Genomic DNA, 22224 nt, shown 5'->3' with positions numbered 1-22224 from the left:
CTTAGTGCTCTTTGGAGTATGTTTACTGTGACATCTGTATATATGTAAAATATTTAGGGCTTTGCTTTAAATCCTTCATGTGCTTGTCTTGATATGTAGATTTTCCACGTCTTTTTTGATGTCACAAATTCTTAGGTATGATTTATACCATAGGTACATAGTCCTGTTTTGAATTTGAATCTATCCATTTCTTTTCTATGTGAGCAGCTGAAAAATTTGGGTCAAGGGTAAATCTTAGCCTAGTGGCAGTGAACAGTGAAAGCTGAACCTGAATCTGATCTGGTAGATGTCTGTAATCATGTAAGCTGAAATTGCTGTGGATCAGATGTCAATTCTATTTGAATATTTGGAGTGAACTTGCTGCTAGCTGATAGACATTCGTTAACTACAGTGGTTAATTTTTAACTCAGGGAGGAGGTCTAAAGGTATAGCAAGTTATTAAACCTCTGTTTTTTTAAAGTAAAATGCTTTTCTGTTTTTCAGTAGCTGATGACAGCAAATCAATACCCTACAGTATGTTCATATATTCATGGGTTCAGCAAATACACTTTCTTGAACTTTAATCTGCAGGCTATCTAACTTCACTAGGAAGTATGGTTAATAGGGTTTAGAAAAACATTGCAGCCTGAAAACATTTTCTTTTCTGAAAAACAGAGGGGTGTTAACCCTTGCCCTTCATTGAGATAGCTGTTCAAATATTTAAGTTTCTGAATGGACCTAAAGAGCTTAACCAGTAGATGCCTCAATCCCAAGTGTGCCCCCATCTGTGTCACACCATCCCAAACACATTTGCAGGCACTCAGAATCAGAGGAAATTTTCAGGTTACACTTTTGCAAAGATGTGAGTTCTAAAGTGAGAAAAACAGCAGAGGATCTTAGAGATGCAAGGTAAAAAAGCCAAAGATGCAGTCAGAAAAAGTGCAGAGGATCTCTGTGACTGATAGGGAGAAAGTAACATCTGAACTTGGTGCCTATGGGAGAAGAGAGTGTCTTGTAGAGCTCCATCCTCACCCGTGCCTGGTGCTGGAGGTCACACAGCCACAGCAGCACCCGCCAGGCACTGCACCCGTGTCAGACAGTTACCCTTGACAGTGTTCTCACCTCTGTGACAGCTTGTCAGCAAGATGGGACATCTGCCCAAGCAGGCTACTCTGCATTCTTATAGCTGGGATTTATATCAGGGAAATGGGTACTGTAGTTCTGAGATGCTGACGGAGATGCTGAAGGATGTCCATGCTTTCCCCTCACCATGCAGGTGCAGGGGTGTGGGGCACCACCACACCTTGGCTTCATTACAAAGCCCCAATGACTTTGGGATTCGGCAGGATTTAGGGAATTTGCAGAAATTGTGACAGAGTTTGGACAGGACATGAACGCCTGTCTCACTAAGTGGGGTGGCTTGGAGCAAACATCAGTGCTGTATGGTACCTGCTAAAGAAAGCTGCAGAAAGTGGGAAGGAAGGACCTAACATCGGTGTTGAAAGGAGCCAGCATCGGTCATGCTGTGGATTGTTTTCTGGGACGTAAGTAGAGTGAAGATATTTCTGCTGTAAGGCAGGATTTCATGGGACTGAATTTAATCTGCATGATCTGATTTGCATAGTTGGTGAAATCCTACTACTCCTTCTGGCTTCAATATTAAGATCAGGGATATAATATTATACTATATGACAAGCTATGGATCAAAAACCACGGAATTTGTAACAACCGTTTTCCAGAACTGTCCTTTGATGCAAATGCTTATTTTGATACACCTACACAAAAAGAGCCATCTCCATAGAAACCTCCTGAATCTTATGTCTTAAATAACTACTTTAAAGGGCTTATCTTGAGTGTTATTGAGGACACTCAGCTCTTGCTGTCTACTAAAATAGCAATAACTCTAGAAACTACAGTGCTGTTTTCCACTGTGTATTGACAAAAGTATAGCCATTCAACTCAGATTAATGTAAAGAGTTCAATATTTGAATGAACTGAAAAATAAATCCTTTTACATATCCAAATCTCCTTTACCTTATTTTGTATATTTTTTTCATTTGAGCACATTCAGATAACGCACATAGAAATTTAAGTGATTTTCCTCCAGTGAATTAAATGTCAGATATTTGTCTCATACAGTCAATTCTTTCTCTGTAGTCAACGGAGAGAACTGGATACTTTCAGGCAAATATTTATTCTGCCTAGTTCAGATACCTTCTTTGCACAAACTATAAAGGAGTCCTCAGTGGGTAACACAGATGAGACGCCTAACTTCTGGATGACAAAAGTTTGGTGGGATTAATTCTGTATTTTGTGCTAGTCAACTGCTAGAGACATAGCCTCTGTGATCCTAGCTAAAACCAGGATGCCGCATCCAGTGAGGTTCCTTGATTCCTATGAAAATCCAGTAAAACAAAGCTCTTTGTAAATTATGTGTAAAATAATCTTCAAATACCTGTAGTAAATACATGCAGTGAGTAGACAGGATTCTTTACAAATCTATATTATGAGGTCATGGTTGTGGGAAAACTGAACTGCTTATTCGAACCCTTTGTGTATCTCTGTTTACTGGTTATGAATATACACTCTTTGAAATCAGCAGGAATTTAAGTGCTTCTTGACAATAAGGTAATGTAATACATGATGTAACACAGGGCCCAACACTATGAGGTATCAAAAAGTGAAGTGCTAAGTGCCTTTTGTTCCTGTTGTGTTAAGCAGAGCACGACCAAATATTGCTGGGACTTGGAGTTCTCCAGGCTGAACAGAGGGAAGACTGAAAAAAAAGGGTGGCATTTGCACCACTGGACAACAGGTGCAGAAGAAAAGATAACCTTGGTTGCAATGGTTGCAACAGCTTGTCCTTGGTTTTTAGAGGCCTAGAGTTGTTCTAGGCCATCGTGCCTTGAACAGTAAGCTGTACAATAAGATCTCAAGGATCCTCTAGTGATCAGATTGGATCATAAGCAATATTTTTAATGCTTTGGGACTGGAGTCAGTATGTCTGTGAAATGATGCTCTGTGCCATGTAGATTTATTGGCAAAGATCAGCTTTAGTTTTAGTTTTAGATTTGTCATCCATATGCACAACAATGTGCAAATATGCCTGAAAGTTTACAAAGAGTTCATGGGTCACACGATAACAACACAGGATCACTGAATATTTTTTTTTGGAAGAGACCTCTGGAGGTCATTTAGTACCAGCCTTACTCAAAGCAAAGCTAATTTAAAAGCTTTGAACAGGTTGTTCAGAGTTATGTCCAGGGGATTATTTTTAAAAACAATGTAATACTCAGTATTGAGGGATAAATAACAGATCTGTAGACAGAATTAGGTATGTAATCAAAGACTCTGATTTCCTTCTGAACAAGTATCTACCTCAGACTCAGTCCTGAAGTCATTACACAGGAATGCTTCCCTCAGTGACAACATCCCAAAACAACTGGTATCAAGCTGTCTGGAAGGCAAGTGGAGTGATTGTGCCATGCTGCCATGAGCTCTGAAAAGAGAGCAATAAAGCAGATGACTGCTCAGGATTAGAGGGCACTGGGGAAGTAAGTGTTGATAATAAGTATGCAGGGGCTTACTCCTGTAATATCCAAGCAACTTCAGAGCATATGATCATTTACTGTTGCTTTTATTTTAAAGGATGTAATAAAATGTACGTTCAATTGGGTGGAGACTTTTAAAATTGACTTGTGATTTTATTGTCTGGTGCTTTTCAAGGAGCTCACTAACAGGCCCATTTCAAGGAAGTATTAAACACCGCCCATTTGGAACTACCCAGCCCTTTCTAGTTTTTGAGAGTTATACATCCAAAAGCACTATTCACTTTATTTACAAAGAGGATTTAGCTTGTACGCACAAGAATACCCATTGGATTGGAAAAAAAATTGCTCTCGCTGGGTGGTAATGCCCTCTATGAGCAGCTTCAGGCATCATCTACCCTAAACAGCCACTCTTTCGACCCAGAGGATAGCAGCTTTCCATAATCATCCACAACTTCAGTTAATATGTAACATAACATATGTGTAACAAGAGACTAAGGCATAAAGGGGAAAGGCTAGCTCTGCTTCAGAAAAGCTTTGATGATGCACTTTCCACAATCTGCTCTACTGTTTTGGAAGTGCACATATGCATTAAATCTTACTTTCCAGTTCCACTAAGGGTAGGTTAAAGTAAGAATGAATAAATCGTAATTGCTAAGGCCAAAAAATGAATGTTGTTCTTACTGCTTTGCCTAGTCCCATCGATGTTTTATGTATGATTTAAATCCTGAAAAGACTCCTTTTGCATCATCTCAAAGAAAATGCAGGAAGATGATGGGATAGGCAGGCACCATTTTGCTCAAAGCAAAGGTGACTCTGGAGTAATTCAACAGCTTATTTTATCCCTTCTACCTTCTGGTTGTTTCTACCTTTTGCTAGAACACAAACTGTGAAGGGTAGCAACTGTGTCTTTCTCTTTTCTTTTTTTCTACTTAACACAGCAGGAGCCAGGGGTTTCTAGACATTACCACAAAATAGTGCTGATAAACACTTGATTGGATACCAAGAAATGTGGCAGCAGTAAACACATTTTTAAAGGTTTTACCCTGCAGTTAGAATATTTGTTTGCTCGTCTCAGCAGAGCATGTTAGCTGAGGTTCAGTGACTCACTAAACTATAGTCACGTGGGCTTTTTGTGAGCTTAGAGTGTGGACAGAGGTTGCTTGTGTCTGCCCGCAGTGCACGCATGGATGTAACCCGAGTCCTTTGTGGGTCTCACTCTAAATTCTAGAGCTACACAGATAATGGATCTTTTTCAGCATGGTTGCTGAGTCAAAAAGTGTGTATGTGTGCTGGGGATGGGGGAAGCCAGCAATGTGCAAGCAGTGTTATTTCATTCTGCTTTAGTGTGAAATGTTTCATTTGAGGGGAACCCTTCAAGTCAAGTGGCCTTATTTCTGACAGTTTGGGGAAGCTTTCCTGCTTTTGAAGGGTTATGAGCTCTGACCAAACAGAAAAGGAAAAAGTGTCTGTAAATGCATATTGCAAATAAGAGCAGCTACTGACATTGCAAGAAGAATCTCAATAGCTGAACTTCGTGCAGGGTTAGAAAAGGTATGAAGTGCAGCTGGCACCACAGCTGTAGCTTTTCTGTTCCACCAGCTGCATTCTACCGGCACTGCACATTGTTGCAGTATTAGTGCAGCGCTTCGGGGGAGTTCCTCATGTTCCCAATGTAGATGTGACCAAGGGTAGATTTACCTCGAGAGCTTCAGATTTTTCCACTTTGTAACTGTGTGGTGCAATGAGTGGTCTAAACTATGAAGTAGGAGAGCCACTGCACAACCCATCTTTTCCTCCTATTACATTACTTTTACCTTGCTCCATGCAGCTCTGGATGCATCTGCTTCTGAGCAAGCATAAACTCCAAATACCAACTTTCTCAAAGCCACTCAGAGAGGATTTTTTTTGCTTGATATCAGAAGGACAGTTTTAATATTAAAACCACCAATCAGGACCCATTCTTTCTTCATCAGCTGGTTTTCTGATAAAGCTATCACAAGACATGAACAGAAAAGCCAGAGCTTGTTCCCAGCCTCATGGAGATGAGTTCATAGGAAATGCTGTTGGTTTGGCTAACCAAGCATTGTGTTTCTAAGGCATTCCTAACCAGCCAGCCAGATGCATCAGACATGCACATCACCTGTGCTGGGAGTTTAGTTTCAGCACACTCATGATACAGAGTTCTCTTTATCTTGTGCAGTAAATCCCAGTCAAAAATTGCTGTTGTACGAGCAGAAACTATGTGCAGCTTGCTGAAATCAGTTTGTGGTTTAGTACAACTACTTGACACTCTCCTTGGCATCACTGGCCTCTTTCCCTTAGTCATCACTGACATCTACATGTAAAGGGAGGGAAAAAAAATGGTTCCTGACATTTTCAAGTTACTATTCTTAAGAGATTGCATCAGATTTCCTACATCTAGTGTCAATTGTTTGGCCAGCCTCAGGCAGGCTCTGCCCAAGGCACCCAGGGTGCTGGAAAGCCAGTGAGCTCAGGACCCAGCATGATTTGGCCCTGCTACAACAAGGTGACCTGACGAATGAGCAACCCAGCAGCCAATGTAGCTCTTTGAAAACAGGTGGCAGTGTGATCGTGTAATTTCCTTGCCTGGAAGATGCCATCCTGGCAGCTGCCCTCCATGCTGGACTAAGAGCTCTGGCCCCTGGCCAGCACAGGTTCGTTAGTTCCTACTGTAAAGGTCAAACACGGTTTCCATAAGCAAAAAAAAAAATGCCTCCACCTGAGGAAAAAAACAAAAAACAAAAAACAAAAGCATATATTAAATGCATGTCTCTCAAAGGATATGGGCAGCTGTGTATTGAAGGTCAAATTCTAGTTGTTGCAACTCTGTTTTGTTGCAAGTCTCCAATACTAGCAAGCAAACACTCAGCGGGGTGACTTGGAATGGTGATGTGCCTAACATTTGAGGAAACTACTAAAAAAAAGCCATATAAACCAACTTCTTCCTGCAAAACTATTAATGGAACACAAAGTCTTATTACGCAAAACATACCGGAAAGTGTAACAAACTAGGATGATTTCTTCACAACCTCACATATAACTTGCAAACTTTTTAATACTGTAGTTAACCATTTATGATAACATTTTTAGAAGACAAGAATTCTACCTGTATATGATCAAATAGTCATGATTTCATCACAGTAATACTGCTCAAAATTTTATACCATAAGATTCCATGGTTTTCTTTTTTTTATAGTTTTCCCAAAATTACTATGAAAATTTTCTTCTCAGACTATGTTGTGTTTTTGTTTGTTTGTTTGTTTTTAATTTCAGCTAATATAGCTCTTTTTTGTGTGTTTTTTTGTTTTGATTTTTGTTTTTTGTTTTTTTTAAGGGAGAAAAACGCAAGAATATCTGTTTATCTTTAAAAACTGTTTAAACTCCTTTAATGAAGGGCCATACCTCCAAGCAGAGTCCAAAGCATAGTATCCTCATATTTGCAAGGGCATACTTTTTCCTATCCAATAAACTGCCAACCCCATCTAATCTGTATTGTATAATTATAAAATCTCAGTTCAATGGAGCCTTGAAATCTAACAGCAAAATTCTCTGAAGATTTAGATTACAATGAACACTCTCTGTCCCCTGAAATTCCCTAGATGTCTATTTGTGAGAAAATGTGTGGGGCAGAGACCTTATGAAACAGTGGCGATTACTTAACAAAATCATTCATGCTTGCCAAAGGATTGCATGAGTTCATTTCTGGCATGCAATTTTCATATCTGCTTTCTGAACAGGATATTTTCAATATTTTTATTATTTATATTATTTATTTTTAATATTATTAAGATTGTTCAGGTAATGTTGTTGTTCTGAACCTAGGTACAGATATATCAGTGAAAGGTTTATATTTACGTTGTGCTATGCTGGGATGTGAGAAGATACCCCAGCTACTGTCACACAAGCGAGGTGTCAAATTGGAAGCCACATAACAGTACTAGCACTTATGCTGTGCTGGTTATAGAATTATGCCAATGCTGATCTTCTGGGATTCACTCTTGTGTAAATCCCTACATGGCACTGACCAGACATAGCCAAAAATAACATCAAAACCAAAGTATGAGACATGTATTAGCAGACAAAGGTAAACATATCCATGCAAAATACAGCTATGCCTTGGCCTCACAAATGTAAGAAAACCTCCTTATGTATACAGAAAGATCACTATTTTCTAGGTCAAACCATGCAAAATTTGAAATTGGCCTTTGGGAGTAATAGGATTACACTTTTTGAGGATATATAAAATAAAATTCAGTCTGTATTATACTGTCTTTCAGAATGCTGAATGCCTCCTAACATCAGTAGGAGTCCAGATTGCAGGCAGAGATCTCAAAATAATTGAAAGACTGGTGCCTAAGAAAGATGAACAACTTTCTTTAATTATATACTGCTGCTAGAACAAAGTGTGGTCCAAGCCACATGAGTACTTCATCTCAGTAGATGAATGAATGAATGAATGAATGAGTGAGTGAGTGAATGAGTAAATCATTACAAGGTCTATTACGAGCAGACTCAGTATTATAACGAAGCCTGGAAACAGTGTGACATTTCTTATGTACCTGATAACCACTAAAATGAAAAAGCAGCTGTACAGGTAGATTTTACTGGAAGCTTTTTCCAATAATATTTACTTTTATGTTTAATATTCATTAGCAAATTCAGATCACTATGTGTTTTTATCAGTAGTGAAATAGTGTTTCTAAATAAATGTGAAAAAAAAAACACCACAAAACAAACCCTTGACCATTAAAATGTATTTGAAATCATTCCATCAGAATTAAAGGTTTGATAGATATTTGAAAATGTCAACTTTGTCGCTAAAAGTCTCTATCTTAAAGTAAAATAAGTAATTCAGATTTTACCTCTTGCTTTGCCATACCAGAATTGTGCAGCTCAGCCTTTCTGGATAGGTTTCTTCAGCTTTGTTCTATCCATGACTTTGCCGTGGGTCATACATTGTTCAAACCTGTAATAGCAATTAAGGTCTTTGAGACATGACCTGACTCTTGATATTACTTGAAAGTGGTTGATAGACTCATTAATGGTGTAATCCCATAAACCTAATTTCCTAGGCTAAAAATACACCACTCATGGCAAACTATTGAAACTGAAACAGACTAAAGATGCACAACTACATGTACATTCCTGGTCTTTACAAGAGTTTGAAGGAGGGAAGGGCCCTGATTCTCCATCTCTGTTTCTGACACTCTGTTTACTGACACTTTGTGTCCCAGTCATTCTGGAACCTGGAAGAAGGTCTGTGTTTTCCAAGACACTCACTGTCTTTGGAGATGGTCCATACTATAGTGCTTTTTCAGGCATTTACTTTGAATTCTAGAGTAATAAACCAAGACATGTGAAAAGAAGGCATTTTTGATTTTGTTCTATTTTCTGTCTTTCCCAGTACCTCTACAATTTCCAGGTGGCAAAGCAAGAGTTACACTGAGGGAACTCGATGCCATGGAGAGTTCTGGGAATTAGGCTCAGTTTCTGAACAATGGCTGAAATATTTCATTTATGTGGAGGTACCTGTGCAGAGAAATATGCACATGTGCTTAATAAAATGCTTTACAGAGTCACATAGATGGTGAGAGTTGTCTATTAATCATTACAAAGGTCAGATTATTTTTATTTTACTGGATATCCCAAAAGAAAGGCTTAGAAAAGTGCAAGAAATTCAGCAGCTATAGTGGCTGAATGAAATAAAAAGCTAATATTATTTCCCTATAAACATTACAATTTGAAATAGCGGCAGAAAAAACATTACTCCTGGAGAGCAGTTCACCACTTTGAATAGCAGAAATTATGACAAGTAGTGGTTTCCAACAATTCTCTATACTAGTTGTGGAAATGCTCAGCTCGCTATGCAACTATGGTTACTCAAATGAAATGCAGCATAGATCACTAACTGTTTGCTCCTGGAACATCACCAAGTTGATTTTGAAAAGAGGCTTCTTAAAATCCTTGATTTTAAAATAGGTTTTTCTAGGTGCATAATCATTGCTAGTTCTCATCTGCTTTGTGTTCTAATGAACAAAATGAAAAAAAAACAAAACACCACTTTTCATCATCAGTCTCTTTGTTCTGAGAACAAGGAAGTCTTATAGTTGTGAAAAAGGTCAAGGGCCTCGTAAGTCTTCAGCACCTAACACATCAAGTGACACTCCCCCGATCATAAGATTAAATCAAGTCACAGGATGTGTGCCCTACGGATATTGGTTAAACTATTCTGGCTCTGAGTGGATTAGACTGGCATCCTGCATTTCACTTGAAAGTGTACTACACCAGAAAGGTCAACATGTTTCAAGGAAGTTGTTAATTGAAACCAACCAAACGAGACAACTCTCTTTCTGGAGGAAAATGTTGTCCAGCTCTGCTTTGCCTTCAGGATAATATATATCAGAACTGGCATTTAAGCCTTTTGACCAGGAATTTTGCTGTTGATCAGCTTGCACAGCAAAAGCAACAATTCATGCATTTTAGCAAAACTACAGCAGTTTCTCTGTATATCTTCATAACTCCTATTCAGGCAGAGAAAAAAATCAAGCAACAACAACAAAACAAAACTAACATACAAACAAACAAAACCAACAAGCAACAAACAAACAACCCCAAAACAAAAACCAAAAAACCAGGATGACTTATGATAGCAAGATCTTACTTATTCTAAGTTTGTAAACTTGAAAATATGTCATCTTCTGTCATGATCCTATCAATTCTTGAAGATAAGGTTTGTATTAGGTCAATGCTTTCTGAGCGCTTCCCAAGGAGAAACTCACTGGTAGTGATTTTCAGCACCAGCTTTATAAGCTTTGTATTTGTGGGAGGCACAGAAGTGCTAATTCTTAAAGGGAGTATGAAGTGGAGGCTGTGACCAGTTGCTATCAATGTCTAGGCATGTGAGTTTTTCCCCAGGAGAAATGAAAACCATTTCTGGAAAAATGCCAACTCTTTGCCCACAACTGAGAGCAGAGACCAAGAGCTGAGGCACTGGGGAAGGTCAGAGGCAGACCCCATATCTGAGTCATTTCCAGGAGAACACAACTGGAAATTCCCGTCGCTGAGAGAGGAATAAGGCCTCATACATTTCCCCCATGCTGTCACTGTGGAAGCTGTATTTCAGTATTGAAGAAATTATTCCAATCTGACCTAATCATGCTAAGTGCTGAGTGGCTCAGTTAATGAATTTTTAGAAAGCACTTCAAAACTCCTTCATGAAAGGTATGCCATTAACACGCTGTCCTGGTTGGAAAGAGTTGCACTGGTTGTGTCATGGTCGAACTGTTGGCTCTTTGTGCCATTTCAGGGCCAAATCATGCTAGGTGCATATTCTCCCTGTAGTTTCATTTGCACTGATAGATAGCTGTGGAAGGGCTTCAGTCAGATAGAGAATCCAGTGTGTTCTCCTGATTATTCATGTCTTGAAAACTGGAAAAATAACTTAGTTTGACTGTAGTTCCAGTGAAACAAAGTTCCTGGGAAGAAGTAACATTGTCCATTAGACCAGTGGATACAGCTGGAGAAAATACACACAACTTTTTGTCCGCGTTTTTTTCTCTGTGGTCTTTATAATGAAAAAAATATTTTGTCTTTTTCTGGGGTTGGACTGTGATTCCTTATTCTCCTCTGAGACTTCACCTCAAAATGTTGCTACTTCAGATGGAAATTGTACTTTAAAATAATAAAAGCCTATTTCTCTTTTTTTATTTGTGTGTGTGCTTTTTGAAAGATTTCTTCTCAAGTCTTAAATTATTTCTATGTCTCAGAACTGCATGTTGTGACTTTCAAAAATTTGTACATGTGTACGTGAATGAAAAAATACTCTTCAAATATCTTTCCTCAAAATATTGATGCAGAGCCTCTTGATATCTGAGTGGTCTATCTGGAATCATTCATATTAAGGGGAATTAGGTTCATCTTATCTATTTTTTTTTTGTTTTTTTTATATCAATATTGACAGCTGAGCTTGCAATCTAGACCAAATTTGTACCAAATGGACTGTAACTAGCATTTCTAGAGCACAACTAATTTTATGTGTTTTCGACACCTAATTTGGGATTAGTTGCATAGGTTTCTGAAACTGCAGACTTATTGATATTAAAGGGACTCCAGGTATGTATTTTAAATACAGCCCTCTACATTACACGGTTTAAAGTCTTGCATTTAATCACATCCAAGATGTCAGATGAAATAGTCATAAAATCTTAATTTTACCTTGTCAGAATTCAGCCTAAAATTCTATTCCCAGCCATTTTTGTTGCAGCGTAATAACCTGATTCATACCTGCCTAGTTATCTATCAAAATAAGAGCATCTTTGGAGAGAACTTCAGGCTTGGAATAATGTTATTTCCATTTACATTGGAGCACTCTGGTACTGGGACCAATACCTGTTGACTTGTGTCTGCAGTGGTGTCTTCCAAAGGTCTGGTGAAAGTTGTCAGGTGGCTGGTTAAATCAGATTGTGTTTGTGTTTGCCATGAACAGGTAACAATATTTTCCCAATGTTCTGTAAATTGACTTTGCAGATTCATATATTGCTGTAAAGAAATGTAAACATGTAAGTCAAAATTAAATTATTAGTCTGTGAAGGGTTAGATATCAGTATCCATAAAGGTAGTATTGTAATTTAGTGGAAGACAACAGTGCAAAGTGTTATTAATAAATGGACAGTATCAACATCTATCCCAGAATTAATAATAAACAAACTTCAAGAAAAACCTTATTTTCCTCAACCCTTTCAAACAAAGTTTTTCTATCAAAATGCATGCTTAAAAGCAGCCGTTGCCAGTATAAACCAGACAAATATGTGTAAAATCCAGTAAACATCTCATTTCAAGGTGAAGTTCTCTAACTTCTTTGCAAAAGTATGATAAATGGAGAGGTAAATATAACCAGCAAAAGAAAGTGAATATGCATCTCAGATATGTTAAAATCACATTTTCTTTAAGTTCTACCTGCCATATGCTACCAATGGATGTCTTACAAAAATACAGTAACTCAAACCAGCAGATTTTAGTTATCGACTACCCACAGTATTGAATAAAATGCTACAACAATTCCTATCAATTAGAACTCCCTGCTTATTAAAGTCTAAAAACGTAGTTTTTCAAATCAGTGACAAAAAGACTTGTTACCAACATTTAAATACTTAGCATTTCCTCATGTTGTCCCATTTCTGCATTGTTTTACTGTTTCATGACCCAGACGTGGTGGAAAACTTCGTCTTGTTATTGTGGCTAACAAGTTGTACCAGGTCCTTCATAAAAAAGCAGCTGTTCTAGTAAATTAGCCACTAGAGTGAACATAACCCTGTGAAAGTAATAGAAACATGGTTACAGTAGTGTATTGTCAATTAACTTCTTCACTCCTGCCAAATGCAGAGCCCAGCAGTAGTGTCATACAGCTGCTATTCCACAGATCCAGAGTATCATGCTTTTTTCTTTTTATATTCTTTTCCTGCAGCTTGTTTCAAGCCTTACATGCCTCAGAATTTAATGAAAAATTAGAGTTGCTGTTGTATCTTTATCAGCAATGCTCTACTTAACTAGAGACCAACAGGAAATAGTGACAGTGAATTTCTACTAAAGCAAAATATACTTTGCCCATCCTATGCTCTAAAATATTTAAGCCCTTGGTATTTCCATGGAATCTGAGTACATCTCATGCAGTTCACCCCCCTGCCTTCCTATGTGTTGAAAGAGAAGGGTGGCAGAGAAAAGATGCAGTACAATATTGGAGAAAAAAAAATCTGCTGTCAGATTTCCAAAGATGGACTATCCACTAAGTGAGAGCACTTTTATCTTAGTTACAAGATCATCCCAGCATGAGTTACCTAACTGAGTTAAGTGAAGGGGAAGGAATAGCACTATAAGTAAGGTTCATTATAAGCAATAACTACTTCAGTAGAGTGTACTGTGTGAGACATGTCTGTCACAGCCTCATACAAAGGCAGGCTGCCAGCCTCTGCAATTACTTCCCTAATGATCCTAGTTTTCTATAAATTTTGTCTCATATGAGTAGTAGGAGCCAGTGTTCATCTGCTTATACTGCTCTTTATTGGTGTCATGGCCTGCTGTCTGTTCAGATGCCTCAGCAGGAGTAGCAGCCCATCTCACAGGGAATCTGCCTGCTTGTCATCTGGTATGCAGCATTGCTGTACTTAATGCTGTTGCATGGCTCAAGGACCTGTCTTTTTCTTAGTATCACCATACTTTCTCCCTATGTCTATTTCTTTCACAAGTATCTGTCAGAAAGGTGAGGGCGTCAGTACATCTGTGCTTTAGCTTCACTTCCCTAAATATTCCAGCATAAATTGTGTTTATTTATATGTTCCATATGTACTATGTGGCTTCCTTCAGAAGGACAACTTAATGACAAGGAGGCTGCAACTTAATTTTAAATACTAACAGCTTCCTGAATCCAAGGTCTGACTAATGTGAGGGAGCTATTAAATAATTATATTAAATACTAGACTTGAGTGCTCTTTCTATCGTATATGTGGGTGAGGATTTTTCACCATTAGCATCTGATGGAACAGCAGAGTTTGCCTCTGAAAAGAAGCCACTGTTGCTAGAGAAATGTTTTAAATGGCTTTCAACTGCTATTTTCAGGAAACACCCAGAATAGTTTGGATAAGATGAGTCAGAAATACAGAAGCAGTTTAAGACTTCTGTATTGCCAGTTCAGCTGGGGCATCCAAACATGAAAGCCGTTCCCAGGTTACTGTATTACTGTTTCTGCAGTTGTGTGTGTCTGGGGACATGACCAGTGGCTTCCTTGTGATAAACACTTCAGCACTCTTCCCTGGAAAGCTGTATTAATGCTACAGTGGTCTGTGCAACACATGGAATAAGAGCAATGGATTAGCAGTGGTGCACAAAACCTGGGTGAAGTGAGGGTAACGTATACACAGGGAACTCGGTATAGACTTAGATATGATCTAACGCACATACACAGACTAGCAGCAGAGCTCCCAAGGTTCTCACTTTCCATAACTGCTACATCATTGTGGCTTTGTTTTCAAATATATTGTTTATTTAAATAGTTAAGGACATTGGTATGATGTATTAGTATAATGTATGTACATAAGTCATGTATTTAAGTAGTACAAGAAAGTTCTCTGCACATTGACTGGTCAGTGTCTGTGAAGCTGAGCTCTGCCCTGAGCGCACAGGAGAGACCCACACCTGGGAAGATACCTCTGGGAACATCTGAGAGCAGGGAACACATGTCCTCCCTTCAGTGGAAAGGGGTATCCAGGTTTCAGGTGTTATCTCATGAGCGTTTACCATTCAACAGAACACCTTGTTAGTGTGTCAGCATGAAACAGGTCCAGCTGCACTGGCACTCTCTCAAAATTTATATCTATCTGCATGTGACACTCTCTGAACTACCACACACAAACATTCCTGGTCTGAACTGCTTTCAGGCATTCTGCCACCAGCTTCTGCAGGCCTGACCTGAGTGATCCTCGCTCCAAATCACATGTTGGTCACTGCAATCATCTGAGTAAAAAAAAAAATTTCCAGAGAACAAACTGGAATGAATTCAAGCCTCATGTGACTATGTCCTGTTCATTGTATGCTTCATTGACTTTAGCACAGACACACTGTACTTGCCACAGATATTTTGTAAATACCATCAGCAACATAATTTAAGTCTGCTCAAATGAGGGTGGAAGAATTTTCTTACGTTGATGGTATTTTTAATTATTTTTTTTTTCTGGAAGGGAAATAGTTTAGCACATCATTTCCTGAGAACACAGTGAGTCCCATTAAAAACAACACATGCAAGAAATGAAGGTTACGTAATGACAAAAAATCAGAACCTTATGTTTCATTAATGTAAATGGCATTTTAACATGTGCAATTAACTATAAATTACTAGATAAAAGTAAATACTCCCACTTTCTTAGTGAAAGTATATTTAGAATAATTAATAACAAATATACCAAATTTCTTGTTTTGTATTCCCAGTGATCACTTTTATCCAATTGTTCTGTTTTGTGTTTTTTTTTTCCTTAAAATCCATCCAAATAAACATAGTTCTCTCCTTCCCTTAGCTAAAGTGCAAAATGCAGAGTTGGGAGGTAAAATGATTTTTATTGTAAGACAAACAAAAAAAGAACAGCAAAATACGGTCACTCCTGGCAATGTAAACAATACCAGCAAAGTACATTGATCCAAAGTCCTTTCTGGTGCACATTACTGTTAATGGAATTATTCTAGGTTTACAATAGCATGGCCAAGGAGCAGAATTTTCTCCATTCAGAAATTGGTTTTATCTTTGGATCAGCTGCTGCCTCTTCTGAATATTTCGCCCAATTTTCCATAGACTGGCATTTTAATGTTTAATAATTTCTGCGTAGCATGAGAGACAAGTGAGTAAATATGCTAGTTCACTGTTCAGTCAGGATAGATCATCAGTCACTCTGATTAGGCACATTGATTCCACCAGCACTAGAGAGATAAGAAAGAGGATGGGACTCATCCAGTCAACATTAGCCATCAGAAATTCAAGCACCTGGTCTGAACAAGTGATTGCAATACAGCCAGGTGAGAGACAGGCGTCTCAAGGGGGCAAGTTGTTATATCTCTCCCAAAACCTTACAAAGGAGTTTCCCTTTGGATTCATCTGCATCTGTTTTTCTTAACCTTCTCCAGTGGGAATCATCTGAGTTTGTGACAAGATCTCCTTTCTAAATGGCTGTGCTCAGATGACCCCAGTCCCACCTGCAGTGCAACTGCTGGTACCTGAGTGCTTGAAGATATCAAGTTCTTAAAGACTAGGTGAAGGGTTCAAATTGTCTGCCCGTAGCAGTAAATAGACTGAATCACTAAAATTAACTAAAAAGGGGCAAATGGGAACAGAAAATTATTGGAACACAAATAGTATCTTTGGATATAAATGAATTGCTTGTAAATATAGCAATTCTTTACTCATGTACACAATGAACTGATTGCCAAATCTGTGGTCAGGAAGGCATTCTTCCCCACCCCACCCCCCAACATGTTTGAAGAGATCTAAATATTTTTGTTGCCTGCCTTGGGCACACTGAGTCAGGCATCATCTGCTCCATCAAGTGGGCAGGCCTCCATGACCAGTATCGGGTGATTCTAGGTAAGAGTGCAGACTGCTGGGCACCGCTACTTCCACATCTCTCAATGTTTATGATTAGAGACTAACTTAAAGATGATGAAACTAATAAAAAATAGAACACAATTTAAAAAAACCCACTTTTATACAAATATGTTTTACGTGCTACTCTTGAAAGGGCACTTTGATTCCACAAAGAACAGGCAAAGGTATGAGGAAGTTTATTTGGTTCATAAATTTAATTAAGCCACAGCTATGCCAATTCTTCTGACTAATTGGGAATGGTGGGATGTTGGCAAGCCCTTTAAGCACTCTACTCCCAGACATGTAACTCTTCACAGACCAAAGGCCCTACCTAATCAATATGCATTTTTACATGTTACACTCTATTTAGTCACATGAAAAAGAAAACTGTAGATTTTCTTAATTTGACACAAGAATTACCCATAACAAGAGTAAATGTGATGAGGAAAAAAAGACAGAGGGAGAGAGAAATATGTTGAGAAATTATAATCTTCATCTACTGTCTCAGAAATAAATCAAAAGTACTATTGAAGGCAGAAACATTTTCAAAACTCTTCTGGCTATCTTACATCTGGCTCTCTGGTTAGTGTGTTAACCATCCCACTGACAAAGCTATCAAATAAATAGCATTTTCTTCTCTGACTTTTTATCACCATAGGTATTCCAAAGCTCTTGAAGCAAGCAAAAAAAAAAAAAAATTGAAGAGTTTTTCCGTCATGCGTTTTCAAGTTTTGAGTTGATTTGATAAGACTAATCTGTATGTCTTTATAACTGATGGACAATGTCAGTTTAATTTGTTATTTATCAGAATTTTCTGGATATAGGTGAAAACAGCTGTCCTTAGAGAAAGCTAGGAACAAATTAGTGTTGCAAACTATCAGAATCTGTTCACCGTAGGGTCTCCATTGTCAAGAATTAAGTTGTCTTTCCAAAGTTGTCTTTAGGTTTTGACAAACCTAAACCTGCTATCATTACCAAATTAGATGAAAACGTTGCTGCTAAGCATTTTCTTGTAAGACTTCTATTACCACCTACCATGTCAAGGAGTTAAGAGTTAGTTTGGAGCACTACAGTCAGGTCCAGTTCTCAGTTAATGCAAATCACCTTACGTTCATGAAAATGAATTGAGCTAACCCTCTATACATAATTAAACATTTGACCCTTAAAGAGCACAGCTGAAGTGCTGAACTAAATCACTTGTAAATGAGCTAAAACAGATGTTCACAGACAGTTTTGCATGTTCAAAGAGCAGTCCACAGCCTGCTTTAAAGCAGCATATGGCCTGGCATAGATGGATGGGATGGGATGGGATGGGATGGGATGGGATGGGATGGGATAGGATAGGATAGGATAGGATAGGATAGGATAGGATAGGATAGGATAGGATAGGATAGGATAGGATAGGATAGGATAGGATAGGATAGGATATCCTGATTTACAGCATCTCCTTTTGAGAGTTGTCTTGTACTCCCTGACCGACTCCCAGGTGGTAGAACATTTACCTCATACCTTCACACAATGTTTCTGAAAGACACTTCCCAATGCCTCCTTTAAAATTCTAGTGTTCAAATATTTTTGTGTTCTTAGATAGCTTTAAAACTTTCATGAGCTTTCCTTTACATTATTTCTCTCTCATAACAGATATTACATGCAAAACTTTTGTTTTGCACGTCTTTAGCGAGGACTTCTAGATATATTATGGAGTGTAGGGTTGAAAACTCATTCGTCTACAGCAGGGGTGTCAAACACATTTTCACTGGGGGTCCCATCAGGCTCGTGGATGCCTTCAAAGGGCCAAATGTCATTTTAGGACTGTGTACATTTATACACATTTATTACAGTCCTACACATTATACACATTATACAGTCCTAAAATGACATTTGGCCTTTTGAAGGCAACCGTGAGGCTGATGCAGCTTCCAGTGAAAATGAGTTTGACATCCCTGATCCACAGAATTAGCTTAGAGGAGGGATCTGGGATTTGAGACCTGCTGTCAATCCAGTGCTGAATTTCCTATTGATCAAATAATAATTGAAATTATTTTACTGTGTAGAAACTATATTTCTTTTCAAAATAATGAGAACTGCATCCATCCATTGATCAGGGCAAATAAGTGAAATGAAACTAAAATAAAAACACTTGAAAGCCTCACAAAGTGTGAATATGCCACAAGTGAGAGACTGTAATATTTTATTACTACAGTCTTTGCACTGCCTCTCATATTCTCCTTCGCAACTCTCACCCTCCATTCACTGTGTCTAGTCTGTGAATTGTCTGGCACAGGAGCTGAGTCTTTGTTCTGCTCTTTGCAGGGAGATCGTATCAATAAAATGTGGGGTAAAATTTCACACTGTTCCCACTGCTGTCAATGGGCACTTTACATAGAACTCTGCATGAGAAGAGTGCGATACGTACAGTGCACTTCTGAAAAATCCCAGCCCTCCATGCATGAGGAGTAGTAAGTCCAATTTGTTTATTTTCCCTGTTCTTATCACTTTAACTACTTTCCACAGAGGAGGAAAGAAAGTTTCACAATCTAGTTTGCAGTTGACTTCATGTTTCTCATTTTTAGGTAATAATGCTTTTGCAAACCAGTCCTGTTACTCAAATTCATTAAGCTGATTTTACACTATTATTCATTCTTGCGCTCTTCTGAGAAGGTTGTGAAGTCTGCTGATTTCAGTAAGTCTTAGAAGTAGAAGGTCAAATTTCCAATAAAGGATAAGAATTGATTCACTGAAAAACCATGACTAAACCATCTAATCTGCCTGTGTCACAGCCAACTCCACTGTAAGTCCGGGGAGAAACATTACGAAATATGATTGTTTAGATTAGACTACCTGATTCAAACACATTGACTGAGATTTCTAAAGCTAACGAGGGAAATCTCCTCACTGGGTTTGAAAACCTCAAGCACTTTTAAAAAATCTATTTACATTTTATATCTGGAAAGCACAGCATAGTTTGTGGATCATTTGTTGCATGCTGTGTTCATTAGAAGTGCAGGAATTTGGTGTTCACTATGAAATACTTGTTTCATATACTCCCTTGTCCTTTCATAGTGCCTTTGCAAAAACATCATGGTCAATGTGTTTTAGTTGTTATTAGAAACCAGCATGTGAAAGCATAGTTAAACAGAACTTGAATTTTTAAAGGTGAACCTCAAGTCTTTTTCACAGATTTTGTTGGAGTGAGCAAATCAGGGACATCTTCCAGCTTATTTCAACTTCCCCCAGTTGTCATGCAATTATTTACCAAGAAGACAGCAGGAATGCTGATTCTGCCACAGAAGTCATTCTTTGTACACCTGCTTATTCATAAAATATTCAGCTTGCTTTTCAGGCAGACAAAATATAAAAGAATTAGTTAGGGCTAGAAATCTATGCAAAGCTATGCTCTTTCCTACAAATTCAGATTCAAGGCAGGCAAAGACTGTGAATAATGGAGACTGTCCAAGGGCATAACTTTGCTTACAAGGGAGCTCGCATGAATCAGCAAAAGAACAGGCACCCACTTATTTTCGAAACTGATTTACACAAGCCCATAAATCACCCAAATGAGGAGAGCGAGAAGTGGAAATCAGGAATGCCACATGTGCTGTGACACATGGAGCATTATTTAAAGATCATCTTACAGAACGATAGCACAGCTATCCAGAATAGGAAACCGAGTCAATTAGACGGCCACTGAACTCATGCTTACAAACACTGCAAATTACTCACCATCATACTGTGGTGATTATGGAGCTACTGAACTAGGTTATTAGCAAGAGTTCCTGAGCTAATCCTTCATTTACAAACTAATGTGTCTGCCTATTGCAAGCTTAACCTTCCAGTCTTGGGGCAGCAATTAATACTGCCTCCTCCAGAAACATTCAGTTGAGGTCAGGGCCCTAGTAGAGGCTTCCAAAAATTCCCTCTGCCTGGACACTGCTGCCACCCACAGTTTAAGAGACAACCGATGACAAAACCAGATTTTTTTCTGCAGCTTTTAGAGTTCTTACAAGTCTTGATCATTTTTCTGGACACAGTGATTGCTTCTTACAGCAGATGCCTTGAGGGTCAGGCTTTTTACATGAGGAATGGGCACACAAGAGTAACCTGCCCTGACCATGCTGTTTCCCATGACATCTGAGTTTATCTTAGCACCTCAATGCAAATCATGTTATATTTACATAGCTAACTGATTCACAGACTATGAAAACTCCTTAAGTTGCCATCATATGAATGAGGAAACCAATATGTGAAGGTGACCATGCTCCTCAAGTAATGGGCCAATGTTATTTCTAGTTTGCCTTTTACCATTAATATATTTTTTAAAATATATTTTTTTATTGTCCTTCACAGTACTGGCCAACTTCAATTCTCATTGAGCTTTGGCAGCAAGAATTTCCTCCCTACAGTGATGAGCAGCATCTCTGTAGTCCTCCCATGATGCCTGAGCTTACTTCCACTGACAATGTATTTTTTTTTTTTTTTGCTGTATTTCAAGAAGAAGATCCCTGCTCAGCCAAGCTGGCTTTTTGCCTGGCCTGCTAGATTTTCAGCATTTTAGAATTGCCTAGTCCTGTGCTTTTAGTAGGTGGTACTAAAGACCCCACATTGGTAACTGAACTTGTAATGCTGCCCAACAGCAGCTGTAGCTCACAGAACCTCACAAAGCATCAGAGTTGTATCCTGCTGCAAAAACACTCTCCAGGTAAAGAAAATGCAAAGAGAGCTGAAGAGCATTGTGGAATTCATTCAGTATTGTTTGGGAAAAATAATAATAATTTCTTTACCCATTTTTTCAGGTTGCTGTCTGAATCTGGAACTAAATGAATAATCTTCTCTCATGTTTTCAGTGTTCATTGCAGTCATAAGACCATACAGAAAATCTAAGTATACAAACTGGACTTTTTAAGGGGACGTCATGTCTCATGTGACTAGTGATATATGTTTGAATGTTAGTAGCACAGAAAGGAACGTAGGATCTGTCTTCATTTTAATTCCATCCAAGAATCCAAATTCTGTATTTTTTGCTTACAGTTATAACTTGATCCACTCATATTTTTTCACAGAAGTTGAAAACCCAGGATTTAGTGATATAATTTATATTTATGGCAGTTTAATGTGACACTTGAAATTTTTCATCACCTTTTTTTAGCAAAACTGCACATGCCTGTTCTTTAAGACTATTATTCAAGTGATATAGCACCACATTTGTACTAAATGTAAAAGTTTATTTATCTGATTACCCATCAGATTAATTTATCACCATTAAGATCCTCATTTGTGGGAAAACAATTTACATGAGAAATTTCTTGTTTTGTAAAAAAAGAAGACAAATATTTTGCTCTCCTAGAAACTCTTTTTTAATTGGTAAAAGCAATTCTGTTGGAGTTTTTCATGTTACTGGCTCAATATTTTCCTGGTGAGGCCACATCTGAAGTACTGTGTCTAGTTCTGGGCTCCCCAGTTTAAGAAGGACAAGGAATTACTGGACGGAGTTCAGCAGAGAGCTACAAATATTATTAGGGGCCTAGAGTATCCTTCCTATGAGGAAAGACCGAG

The 22224-nt window shown here is 38.3% G+C and overlaps 1 long non-coding RNA gene across 1 annotated transcript; it reads right to left on the bottom strand.

Annotated features, from left to right (window-relative positions):
• Positions 1 to 11949: 11949 nt before the first annotated feature.
• On the bottom strand, positions 11950 to 21506 carry LOC309447072. Its single transcript, XR_014185556.1, has 3 exons — positions 21453 to 21506; positions 12691 to 12861; positions 11950 to 12089 (listed from the first exon to the last, which is right to left on the bottom strand). It is a non-coding gene; the product is annotated as an uncharacterized lncRNA (long non-coding RNA).
• Between the last annotated feature and the right edge of the window lie 718 nt (positions 21507 to 22224).

The sequence above is a fragment of the Streptopelia decaocto genome (assembly GCF_964273445.1).
Source record: "Streptopelia decaocto genome assembly, chromosome: 1".
In the NCBI taxonomy this organism is placed as follows: Eukaryota; Metazoa; Chordata; class Aves; order Columbiformes; family Columbidae; genus Streptopelia; species Streptopelia decaocto.
This window is presented reverse-complemented; position numbering and strand designations above follow the sequence as displayed.